The sequence below is a fragment of the Lepidochelys kempii genome, chromosome 1, assembly GCF_965140285.1.
Source record: "Lepidochelys kempii isolate rLepKem1 chromosome 1, rLepKem1.hap1, whole genome shotgun sequence".
Taxonomy (NCBI): Eukaryota; Metazoa; Chordata; order Testudines; family Cheloniidae; genus Lepidochelys; species Lepidochelys kempii.
The window spans coordinates 201,650,387-201,663,983 of NC_136380.1; the positions used below are offsets into that span (position 1 = coordinate 201,650,387).

Genomic DNA, 13,597 nt, shown 5'->3' on the forward strand with positions numbered 1-13,597 from the left:
AAAAATGAGAAAGAGTCATTGATGCAAAGTACTATATGGGAAAAGGATGGCAGAAGGAAACAGCAGGCAGCAGTCTCCTGGAAGATGCTATGGAAAATGTAGATAGTAGTGATGAGAAGCTGAATTATGGAGCAGTTTTGAATGTGGATTTCGATGTGCAAAAATATTGCAGAGAGAGCTGTGAAAAGTTTGGCAGTTCTGGCCAATAAACGTGGCCGTATGTTTAACATAAATGCAGAAAATGATCCCCGGGAACCTTCAGTAACAGTTTAGTTAGCAGGGGATGTAAGTGGTGCTGAAGACCACTACGGCCACCCATTACTGTTAAGTACTTTAAAGCTTGTTTACTGTAGTAAGTTTCTACTGTGTGGCGACAAGGTGTCCTCAACTGCAAAGTAAACGCTCAATTCTTCAATGCTGACAGCTGAAAAAAATCACAGAATTTGATTTTCTATAGTGTTCATCATGATAGCTCAAAGTTCATTACAATGTAATGACTATTGCATTGCTAGAGGGGCAGTGAGTGGGCAACCACGGAAGCCATTATAGCTCAGCAGTATCTCTACAGACAGTCTTGTACTTTAAACCTCTTTGACTCAGAAAGGGAATGGTGGGCAGGACACCAGCATTGTCCCTTATTCTTTTTTGAAACATACAAGGGGATCTTTAATGGGGATAACCAGCAGAGCAGAGCAGAAGGGCCCTGCTTCACTTTCTCACCTGAAGGGCAAAAAGAAAGATGAGCCTATATCCCAGAAGAGTTTTCTCTGCTGGAGTCAGGCTTTGCCTAGGTTTTCCCCAGTAGCAATGGAGAATTGTTTGGAAATCTGTCAGACTGATATTTATACAGTATTAACTAGACCTAGTCGATCATCACGAATAACCTTATACTTCTGAAAAATAGATGGGCCAAACCCCAAACCCTGCATCCAAACACGCTCAAACTTTGGTAGAGTCTGAAATCTGATTTTGGGCTTAGATTCAAATTTTGTAAATGGGCTTTGCTTTCTGGCTCCAAATACCCTTCAGTTGGAGTTGCTCTAAATCAAGATCTGGAGGGTCAATGCTGTGTGCAAGAGCTACAAGGGGCTGGAGAAGAATTACCCCTATTCAGTAGGAATATAGGGCTAATATAAATCCAGAACCTGGAGGGTGCAAAGGTGACATAAAGTCCCCCATCTCCCTGGGCTGTGTCTTCTTTGCTGTATCACTCAGTAGATGTAGCATAGAATCTAGCCCTGGACTTTTGACTTGGATTCCTCTCTTTTCTGAAAACACTGGCTGTGAGCTTTTTCGCCTGCATACCAAATGCCTGATCCTGAGAGGTGCTGAGCACCTCCTGAATGGTGCGGAGTATCCTGAACTCCCACTGAAGTCATGATAGGATCCCAAGAGGAGTTTCCTACTCCCGCTACTTTACCCTTGGGATACATTCTGATATGCCTGTCACAATGCATGTCAGTGCTTCTCCTGAAATGTCACACTGGATAAACCTGTTTTTTCTGCTAATTTCTTTGAAAAAGCATATTTAACTCTCATACTCCCCATCAGTGCCCATCCATCATCAAAATGCCACTTCCTACTCAGAGGGGTGTATAATCCAGGAACCTAGGAGTTTGGAATCCTGGGTTCTCTTCTTGGTCCTGCCACTTACTCACTGTGCGTCAGTGGCCCAGAGACTAGCTCCTATATGCCCCATCAGAGCAAAGTAATATAACCTTATTCTGCTACTTCAGCTCAGCTGGGTCCCAGCAGAACCATCTGCTCCTCTTAGCCCACTATTGTTGCAACCCTCTGCTTCCCTACAAGCATTGTTGGAAACCTGCAATTTCTGGTTCTACAAAACTGCTCCACAAATGCTGGAGCTACACAATCTTCTGACTCTTCAAAACAATTGTGGGCGGCCAATCATCCTGAACTCTGATTTACAAAGGGGTGCCTGTGTATCTGCTATTTCTGCTGTGGTTACTTCAAGCATCTTCTCTTTGCCGATTCAACAAGTCATCACTGTGCTTCTTCAGTGTTGCATTTAGAGCAGACAGAGGTGCAGCAGGTTGAGTACCACTTAGGAGGCTTTGCTTGATTCATTTCAGCACTCCTGCTCTCATTTAGAAGACAGTGGCATATTAAACCTGCAGTCCTGATGTTCTAAAATCTAGACTGAAATACACTGGAGACTTAGTGAATGATTCCCCAAATTAACCTTCTGAGATGGGAACCACATTCTCACTAAGACTCCGCGAAATAGCAACAGAAATCCTCCAGATCTGAAGATTTTTTCATTTTATATTAAAGAAATTGTCCAATGTTGCCCCCACCCCCCTCCAAATTGGAAATTTTACAGGTTTTCATTAAAAAGCAAACCCACTTCTGAGTGAAAAGGAACTTTATTTTGGAGTCAAAACTTGAAGATTTGCATAAATTTGACATTTGGTTCAGCTGAAGTTCAGCATTCACATCAAAACACATGAACATGTTGGTAGTCCTATGTTTTGAGGAGGAACAAGTCAATTTCCTAAATATTTTGAATTTCCTGAACTGGAAAGGACCTAGAATGGAATGCTAATATATTTTCATAAAATTTCACCAAAAGGTTTGTAGTCAACCCCTTGATTCTGACTGAGAATATAACACAAGTCCACATGATAAAGAATAGGTCAAAGAGAAAAGGGAACTGAACCCAGGTCTCCAAGTCCTCAGCTAACACCCTAACCACTACACTATTTTTTCTTTTCATTTAACAGCTTGGGGGCCTGATTCGCCACTGTTTTACCTTCCATTGATTTCAATGGAATTACACCAAAATACAACCGGAGTAATGCAGTTCAGTGCTTTTATATACCTGGCCTCTAGCAGGATCCTACCTCCTGAAGCCAAGCCGAGTGGGAGAACTTTCTGTTGCTCACGGGAATGATCTGCTTTCAAATCAAAATGCTTGAAAGTCTATCCTGTCCTGCTCAGGGTGGTCCTTATGACCGTGTGGCCTCCTCAAAAGGGGACTTTAAGGGGAAATGCTGGTAGGGAGCTGTGGGAGGATGGAGGAACATTTGCCAACTCTGCGTGAGAGCTGACCAGGAACACCCCGGCTTTCTGTTGCTTTAAAGGTTTACTGGAGTTTTTGCCTTATCATCTGCTTGAACATCTTGAAAATCAGTATCTCTTTGTATAGTATCTGTCTAAAACAAACACCAGATGACACTACACAAGTTGCCTTTAACCCTACCAGATTGTTGCTAGAATCAAAATATGTAGCAGTCTACATCTAACAGGAAGTACTGTATTTTTACTAGTATAACAACAATTAACATGTCAGTAATGTACTCTGTGTAAGAAAGGACTGTCTGCTAAAATCCACCAAACATCTTTGGATTTTCTAGCCCAATAACTAAATCCATCTGAAAGAAAGAAAACAGCCCTTGCCCCAACATGGAATAAAAAACGTGGAAGCTCTCCAGGTGTCTGGCAAATGAGCAAGAATTTGCACTTCCCATTGATTTCCTATCTTTGCCTTGAAATCTTAGTTGAAAAGATTTTTACTTTTATTTTATGCAGCACAGATTCTTCTCCTTTCCTGCGCAAACTGTCCTGCACAATTCCCTGCTCGTCTGCCCAATTATGACGAATCCATTTGGCATCTAAACAAAGACTAAATACAGGATCTTCCTCAAATAAAACTGTGCGGTGCCCAGGATTTGAATGTCCTACCTCCAGCAAGCACAAACTCCCATGCTGGGGATGGCAGCCTCTCCATTGCCCCATGGGCTGGAGGAGCAGCCACCATGGTTCTACCCCATGCTCTGCCTGCAGGATGGGAGGAGGATTCTGCTTGCCCTCTGCTTGTTTACTCCAGCTTTGTGAAATGATGTGGTGCGTGTCTTTCACTCTCTTGTGCCTCAGTTTCCTCATCCCTAAGATGGGGATAATACTACTGGCACTAACCTACAGAAGGGATGTGAGCCTTAAATGACCATTACAAATTGTTTGGAATTCCTTGGATGAAAGGCACCAGAGACAGGCCAGGTATTAGCTCCTCTGATTCCTTTAGAGTTTTGTTCTCCAGGCTTGAAGACGCTGAGTTTTCTTCCTACACTTCTTCAATGCCTTCATCCCCACCCATGTCTCTTGACACTCTGCAGCCTACTTATAATTGCAATGCACTGGTTATAAATGGCAGTTTCCTTTCACAGTATCTTGGTGACCATAGGTTTCTAAGTGCCAATGACATGCCCAACTATTTTTAAGTTAAAAGATTTATTCCTGTTACAAGAAATAAGATTTAGCGCTCACATTTTCTCTTCAGACATGTACTCTTGGATCATAGGGAGAGTAGAAGAGATGATAGGTCCATCCAGCACAGCATCCTGCCTGTAAACAGCACCCTGCACCTTTATAGTTCCTTGAAATTCAGGGGAATGCTTTAAAAACACATGCAATGTATGTGACCTCTCCTCCCATCTACCACTGAAAATTGCCTCCGCCTTGGGGTGTATACCTTGAAACAGGCTTCCTGATTCCTTCTTCCATCCTTGCACAGTGGAACTGGACTAGCACTACTATGCTTAGGGCCCTTCATACCCACAAGGAGGCACAGAGCAGAAAGCATTTATCCTATAGTCATTTGTATCCTTTCAATTTTTGATAAACAGATGTAATCTGTTTTCTGGTTTTAAATCACACACCACCTCCTCCAGCATAAATGCGCCGTGCACACACACACACACACACTTACTTCCCTTCTTTCAGTCCTCTGCAGGGTTTGCTGATTTTTATCTCCAAGACTGACGGCAAACTGGACAGAAAACGGCGAGGAATCAGATGATAAATGAAAAACTCCAAGGCCAGATCCTTAGCACGTAAAAATCAGCATAGCCTCATTGACTTCACTAGTTACATGGATTTACACTACGCTCCCCTCCGCCCTAGCGTATTAAAAAAAACCAAAACAATAGAAGAAAACAGTTTATAAAAGTGCCCGCCCATAATTGGAAACAAACAAAACAAAATGGCCACATGATGGCACCATTTCCTCAGATGAGAATTCAAGCTTCTACTACAGCTACTGTCTTTATTACTGAACTTTTTAATGTCTCAATGAAAACGGTTTTTGCTGTGCTCACCTGTTCCCAAAGATACAGGAGTGAGACCTGCTTACACCAAATCCAAATTTGGCCCTGATTTCATTTATCTGCTATGGGTTTAAGGCTGTTTGACTAAAATCCGGGTGTTCTCTATTGCTAGTATTTCCCTCACAGAGCCAATTTGTATTACTCATAGGATATGCTGTACTTGTTACAGTGTATCATCTACTGAGATGGAGCCAACAATGCCCATGAAGTTACTGTGTCTTTGAGGGTTTTTCCTTCAAGTTTAAAATGGAGGGATGTTTACTGGAGAAGGGAAGAATTTGCTCCCAGGAAAATGTGGGCTTCCCTGGTGATGTATCTTTCTTCTTTAAGGTCCTTATTCAAAGCCCAGTGACGTAACTGGGAATGTTTTCATTAGCTTCAATGGACTTTGACCAAACCCTCAAGGTGCCCCTGAGACTGAAGCCCCATAAGAAAGATGAATGTGGGCTCTTCTTGCTCTTTTCTCTGCATTTGACTTCAGGGATCTATATCATCAATGAAAACAGTCCTTAGGAGGGGAGTGAATGTAATAATTGGCACTGCTGCACTGACGACCATCTCCCAAAATGGTAACTGTTAACCTTTAGGCATCTCTGGATTTGCCCCTGTATCATTACCTTTTCCAAAGACTGGGAGGAAGTGTATCAGTTTGAGTGTGGTTAAATACAGTAAGTCTAAAAGCCTGTGGGCTTTGGTTAAAAGGAAAATATAGATTAAACCCCCTTAAGATAATTACCTGTTTAGAAGGTTTTTACTCAACCCAGTATCCCTCTATAGGCAGTATTTGTAGCAGTCTGTGAAGGAAAAGGAAGCTTTATAGGGAAGTAGCATGTGGAATCTGTTTTATCTACAGACATAGTGGCTGACTGGAAAAACTTGGAGTGGGGAAGCAGCTTGTGAAAACCTTAGCCAGAAGTGGGAAAGAGGTCTCTGTCTGGAGAGAAGCTACCATCAGACATCAGGCGGTAGAGAAGTAACTGAGGGCGGTCAGACCACAAAGCGCTATATATACGTCCCACGCACAGCGCGAGGGAGAGGAATTGGTCCGATGGGCACTGCTATTGAAGATCTCCAACTCCAGACACAAAGGCATTGCCGCACCTACAGTGGAGCACCCATGGGGACATCACTTGAAGAAGAATGCTTTGTTTGGTTAGTCTTTTGATGTGTCTCCTTGATCTGTTAACTAAAGGGTAATTTTTAACTAGTAAGACTGGCTGCTGCAGTAAATTTTCCAACCTAGACTCCAGCGGGTGCATGTGCGGCTCTGTGAGTAATTTTTGTTTTTACCGCTGCCTTGTGCCAGGCTGTGTTACCATGAGCTTGCCCCTGAACCCCAAGCCCTTCCTGAACAGGCTGACGGGGAAGCCGGTGATGGTGAAGCTGAAGTGGGGGATGGAGTACAAGGGCTACTTGGTGTCTGTCGACGGTTATATGAACGTGCAGCTTGCAAACACAGAAGAATACATAGATGGTGCATTGTCAGGACACCTTGGTGAAGTTTTGATAAGATGTAACAATGTCCTGTACATCAGAGGAGTAGAAGAAGATGGAGAAATGAGAGAATAAGTTTGTATATTTCTGGAAAATAAAGATCAGTTTTTCACACACATAAAAAATAACATGAGAGAGAGAGAGAGATCTCAAAGGTTGGACTGTGCTTTTTTATGTTGAGTTTTCAGAGAAAGGAGGGAGCTGTCTCCCCCAGAAGAAACACCAGAGGCTAGGAGTGCACAGACAGCTATTGTGAAAGGTCCTTTTACAGCACCATGCAGGAAGAAGCTCTGTGCATCCTTCCATCTCTGCATGGCTGTTCAGCAGCTGCTTATGATCTAGCCCATATGAGCAGAGTGATAGTGGCACATACTCAGCATAAGACATGATTTTGTTTCTGGACATTACAGCACACTAAAACAATTTCTGTCCTCAGCTACACCTGTGCAACCACAAGCAAAGGTGTATCTCCAACATCACCTCGTTTAGTTTTGGTGTGATGGGAACTTTAAGTAATAAAAACAAATTCAGCCCTAGGCTACATTTAGGGTTATTTGATGTTATTGGACTGATCTATGACAATAAGAAGATATTGCCATTTTTAATATTCCAGTAAAACATTTGAAAAAAATTAGAAAAACTGATGTGCTATATATACTGACACTAACAGGGGATACTAATATAGTGGATAACAGTTATCACCTGTGGGTCAAATTCTGCCCTCAGTTACATCCCACACTCTTCTCAGTCAAAAACATCACCTTAAGCAGGAGTTTTCTCTCATTCATGTACTGGCCTGGCTCTACCTTTTCCCGAATGACTGAAAGGGATCACAGCACAAGGTACACCTATTAAACTCAACGTGGTTGCATAAGGTTAAAGAAGTTTAACTTCATAACAAGTTAAAGAAGTATGGGCTGGATGAATGGACTATAAGGTGGATAGAAAGCTGGCTAGATCATCAGGCTCAACGGGTAGCGATCAATGACTCCATGTCTAGTTGGCAGCTGGTATCAAGCGGCGTGCCCCACGGGTTGGTCCTGAGCCAGTTTTGTTCAATATTTTCATTAATCATCTGGAGGATGGCGTGGATTGCACCCTCAGCAAGTTTGCAGATGACACTAAACTGGGAGGAGTGGTAGATATGCTGGAGGGTAGGGATAAGATACAGAGGGACCTAGACAAATGAGTGGATTGGGCCAAAAGAAATCTGATGAGGTTCAACAAGGACAAGTGCAGAGTCCTGCACTTAGAACGGAAGAATCCCATGCACTGCTACAGACTAGGGACCGAGTGGCTAGGCAGCAGTTCTGAAGAAAAGGACCTAGGGGTTACAGTGGACGAGAAGCTGCATATGAGTCAACAGTGTGCCCTTGTTGCCAAGAAGGCTAACAGCATTTTGGGCTGTATAAGTAGGAGCATTGCCAGCAGATCGAGAGATGTGATCATTCCCCTCTATTTTGAATTGGTGAGGCCTCATCTGGAGTACTGTGTCCAGTTTTGGGCCCCACACCACAAGAAGGATGTGGAAAAATTGGAAAGAGTCCAGCGGAGGGCAAAAATGATTAGGGGACTGGAACATGTGACTTATGAGGAGAGGCTGAGGGAACTGGGATTGTTTAGTCTGCAGAAGAGAAGAATGAGGGGGGATTTGATAGCTGCTTTCAACTACGTGAAAGGGGGTTCCAAAGAGGATGGATCTAGCCTGTTCTCAGTGGTAGCAGATGACAGAACAAGGAGTAATGGTCTCAAGTTGCAGTGGGGGAGGTTTAGGTTGGCTATTAGGAAAAACTTTTTCACTAGGAGGGTGGTGAAGCACTGGAATGGTTACCTAGGGAGGTGGTGGAATCTCCTTCCTTAGAGGTTTTTAAGGTCAGGTTTGACAAAGCCTTGGCTGGGATGATTTAGTTGGGGATTGGTCCTGCTTTGAGCCGGGGCTTGGACTAGATGACCTCCTGAGGTCCCTTCCAACCCTGATAGTCTATGATTCTAAGGTATCCATGAATCTGTGTTGAGAGGTCACCTTTTTTGTTTTTATTTCCTCTAGCACACTCCCCCCTGCCCCCAAATCTATTTTGTCTTTTTTCTCTATCTGTATAACATCAATAAATTACATGTTACCACCCCTCTCTTCTAGGTATAAAGAACTTTTCAAGATTTTTAATAGATGTACAATATTGCCATTGTCACTGGTTAAAACTGAAAAATAGCTTTTGGGAGACTACTTTTAACTCACACTACTTCTCTCTTGGGGGCTTTCACGGAGAAGCATTAGCCCCACATGTCACATACTGGTTCAGGGTATGCTGTGTATCCTACCTATGCAGAGATCTTTTCAGTGTTTAACATAGCCAAGCATACTGCACAAACTAGGGATGCGTGAGAGTTCTAGTATTTGTTTTTACATGTGCCATGGGCTTTGAGAACACCTCAAGGAACCTTTTATAGTGATGAATTACTAGAGATCTAGACTTCTCACTGTTTATTTCAGTTCCTGAATGGTGGAAATGTAACACTAGATCTCATGTTATTTTGTCCTCAGAAATGACTCCATGAAACGACGAAAACATTCACAGCAAACATAAATACTGAAACAGCACTGAACGCACTGTGGGTGCCACTATAAATAGTAATATTTGAATTGCTATGGAACCCAAATACACAATGCTTCCATAAACAGACAGTTGTGTTCAATCATCACACAGCAGGCTGGTAGGACACAGTATCCCTGATAAAAGCAGCAGGTCGGTCAGAAGTTTGGGTGGCACCCTTCAGTCACACATACCTTATTTTTCCCCCCTAATAGTTCAAAGCATATTGTATGTACTGTAATACTATGATCTTTTCTAGTGCCTTCCACCAGAGAATGCGAAAATGCTTTGCAAACATTTATGGACTGTAATGACTAGGATCTCAATTTTATGTTTTAGTATCTCCAGCAGCACAGCCCATGCGAGAGCCCTATTCAGTCAAGGACATCTCTTTAAGTAGCACCTGGGTTTTTCCTCTCCTTCAGGTGCTGACCAGGCCCTACCCTATTTGGAATGACTGAATGGGATCATGGCACAAGGTACTAAGGCTGCTTTCAAGAGAGAAAGCAAGAGAAATGCAGAGCAAGTGAATCTGGAACACTGAATGAGGGTAGCAAAAAGTTCCTAAGCCGGAGACTTCAGAGTGATGAGAGAACAGAATGACAACAAAGTCTATCCTACCAATAACTGTAAACTTTGGTTACCCAAAGTAGTTGGGTAACAGGACATGGTCTGGTTAATAATTCCTCGATCCCTTAAATCAATGTTTCCTAAAGTGTGGGTTGTGCATCCTAAGGGAGTGCAAATGACTAGCCAGAAGGGGCACAGGAGGTGTGTACCTTAAGACGAGTAGGCCTTTAACACCACGTGGTAGTGCTGAAAGGGGTATGATTGCTTTTCATTTTCTTGATGGGAGACTCACCTTTCAAAAGTGTGGGAATTGCTGACACATAATTTTTGTATGAGACAGCTCATTCTGGAGCATACTAGGAAGGAGCTTCTCTTAACTAAAAGTCTTCACACACCTGAGTAGGAGGTGGCTCAGGAAATGTGTATAGTTAAGCCATCAAATCACAGAGACCAGAATATTATTAAGTTTGACACCCTTGCAGGAGGATCATATCACAAGGTAGGATCTGACATGCAACTTCAAGGAGGAGGATTAATAAGAAAACTGAAGAAGTTAGTTTGAAAGAGCCTGAAAGGAAATTATAAGAAATTAAAATCCTTAAATCAGCAGGGAGGTGGCCTTAAAAATCCTTTATTAGGATCAATATGCATATCCCAAGTCAACAGCAACAATCGAAAAAGGAAGTGGAATAACACTAGGATAGTTAAGTAACAAGGCACAAGAGTTTATTAAGGCTGAAAAAGTTTCCTTCCAAACATGGAAATCATGCCTAAGTGATGCTAATAGAACAGAGCATAAACTGTACCAGGCAAGATGTAACATGGAGATTAAAGAAGTGAAGAGGAAATTTTAAGAAAAATAGCTGAAGGTATAAAGAAAGTACTGTAATAACAAATTCTTTAAATACATCAGAAAGAAGAAGCTCACAAGGCAATGAGTGGTGCCTAAGAAATACCTTAGATAGCGTGGACAGACGGATTAAATAGACAAGTAAGAGACTTAGTGGGGTTAGGTAGGCCACCGGTGCGTAAAAAAGGTAGGGTAATCAAAGAGGACACAGAAATTTCACAATCTATGTGATTTTTTTAGCATTGGTTTTCAGCATGGAGAATGATGGGGCAAGGAAAACGATCCCAGGGTATGAAGGTGATGGCACTGTCCAGGAGAACATTATAAAATAAATAAACAAATGAATAAATAAAGGAGGAGGTAATAGAATATCTTAAGAAATTAAGCTGCAATGGATGGCATTCATCAAGGAACTATGAATGAAATTGCTGAGCTGCTAGTACAAGTATGTAATTGAGGGATTACAGGGTGACTCACACCTTTAAAGAGTGATACTAATGGGTGACCTTGAGAATTAGAGAGACCAGCACATTTTACCTTAGAGTCAGGAAAATAGTTGGGAAATGTTAGTGGATAGCTGTAACAGATCTAGGGGAGTGTAATGTGACTCATAGACAAAAGCATCACAGTACTGCCAACCCCAAGTGTCCAAAAATCATGGGAGTAATAAATAAATAAATGAATACAATCCTGGCTCTCTCTTTTTGCCTTCTGGTTTTCGAATCTTTAGGATACACTGGGGACATATTTTCAAGCTTTTCTCTGCAACCACGAGGGCTAGAAACTCTTTTTTTCCTCTCTGCAACCACGAGGGCTAGAAACTCTTTTTTTCCTCTCTGCAACCACGAGGGCTAGAAACTCTTTTTTTCCTCTCTGCAACCACGAGGGCTAGAAACTCTTTTTTTTCCTTTCAGAAAGGAAAGCTGAGATTCTCATGTAATCATTTCACTCCAGGAGCTGGGGCTTTACGAAAAGCACCAAATATCATGAGACCAGACAACACTTCGTCAACTTAACATTAAAGACACTCAAAAAGGGAATTAGCAATTAAGGTCTCAATTAAGGTCATTACATAAAGTTTTCAAATGCACCTAAATGACTTATGTGCCTAAGTGCCATTGACTTAATCACCAATAGAACTTAGGAGCCCAAGTCACTTAAGTGCTTTTAAAAATTTACCCATTGACTATGTAACTGAAATACCATCCCATATCACATGCAGTTTAAAAAATATATAGATGAGATAACTGTTAATGTGAACACGCAGTCTGACCCTGCACCCAAGGAAGTCAACACGGGTTTTTCCCTGGAGTTCAATGGGAACAGGACTGGGGCCCTCCTGAGGTGCATTCTAACAATGTGTCCCAGCATCTCCCCTGTGCTGTCTGGGCTGTAAGGTCCCAGTGCAGTCTGTAGGAGGGCTGCACAGTGAAGCCCAGGAGAAGGAGACAGGAGGCCAGGAGGATACACATCCATCTTGTTCCTACTACAGAACCTCAGAGGGGGGACATAGAAGGATTAAAACATAAAAACTGGACATGACAAAATTCCACTAACTTGCAACTTCACAAAACCCAGCACTAGCACTAGGGAAAGCAGCCCCACTGAGTCACAAGGAAGGTGTATAGACCCTTACTGATTGCTCAGGAAAAATACCATCCTGAGTTTCCATCCCCACTAGCTCAGTACTCTGTGGAGTTTAGGAATCCTGAAGGATATTTCCCTCCCTCTCTCTCCCTTTCCCTTAGAGGCCCCGTGGAGTTTAAAAGGCAAACAGCCATCAAAATAAGAAAGTCAGATTTTAAGAAAAAAATGCAAATGGAATCTGGCTCAATGTTTCTGTCCTGGTCTGCAATGCTGTGAAGCCCAAACCGGGATCTGGACAGGCACAAAATGTGGGGGTGTATGGACAGAGGGCTGTGGTTCAGGCCCATTGCCAGAGATTAAAAAGTGCATTCCTTTCTATATGCAAGAACCGTGTTGGCCCCCAATGAAAAATAAATGACCTCCACATCCCTTCATCCCCTCCACCTACTACTGCTGTTCCATGTTTCTTCTTTATCTCGTCTTACTTTCCTGCTTCGACGTACACTCACTGTGACAATTTACCTTCAGGCCAGCCCCCTTTTCTGTGTCCTCTTAATTCATAAACCCCATACCACCCATTTTTTTCAATAATCATCCAACCTGCTCCTCAGTCCCATGGAAACTCTTTGCTAAGGTGTTGTCTTTCCCTTATCTGGAACAAATTCCTCCATAGATGGGCCATCTTTGCGTCTAAGAATAACGCTTTTAACTATCAACAGACACAAAGAAATTCAGCTGCTCTGTTCCTGTGAGATTCCTATGAGTTTAGACACATCTGCTAAGATATGTATATATAGCAGAGTCTGAATGAAGCTTTATTTTTATTATATCCTTAAGCATTTGTTGAAATTTTCTGCCAGAATGTTCTTATCTTTTGGAACTCCCCAAACATAGGTCTATATAGCCATTGATGTTTGAACAACTCCTGTGTTATCTACACTTTTGAAAGCCTAACCTATTCACATGGGGCCATGTTCTGAAGTCGTTATTCACTCTACATGCATCGAAGTCAAGGGGAGTTTTGCTCGAGTAGAAAGTGGAGTATGGCCTTAGGTTTTGGCCCCTACTAACTATTCCCATTTGCTCTTTGGGAGATTAGGAAAGTGTGTGGAATATGTGCACCATCTGACAATAACCCCTTGCTTCCTTGTAACTATTTCTGAACATATAGGGCAAGATTTTCAATGGAAGCTCTTAGCCTGTGTCTGCAATTTACACCCAAACTCTTCACATTTCACTACTCTTCACTCTGCACACCAGCATCCGCATGTACACCATGAGGTATTTAGAAATCTGTCTGGCATAACTCCAAGGGAATTCAAGGTACTGGTTTCTATCTGCAAAGCCCTACATGAACTAGGACCCAGCTATCTCAGAAA

General features: G+C 42.4%; 1 protein-coding gene and 1 pseudogene across 11 annotated transcripts in view; one reads left to right on the forward strand and one right to left on the reverse strand.

Moving 5' to 3' along the window:
• Positions 1 to 13,597, reverse strand: part of ZBTB20 (zinc finger and BTB domain containing 20) — a 669,002-nt gene that overhangs the window by 34,047 nt on the left and 621,358 nt on the right. The window lies entirely within an intron of this gene.
• Positions 6,404 to 6,718, forward strand: LOC140896847 (small nuclear ribonucleoprotein F pseudogene; annotated as a pseudogene).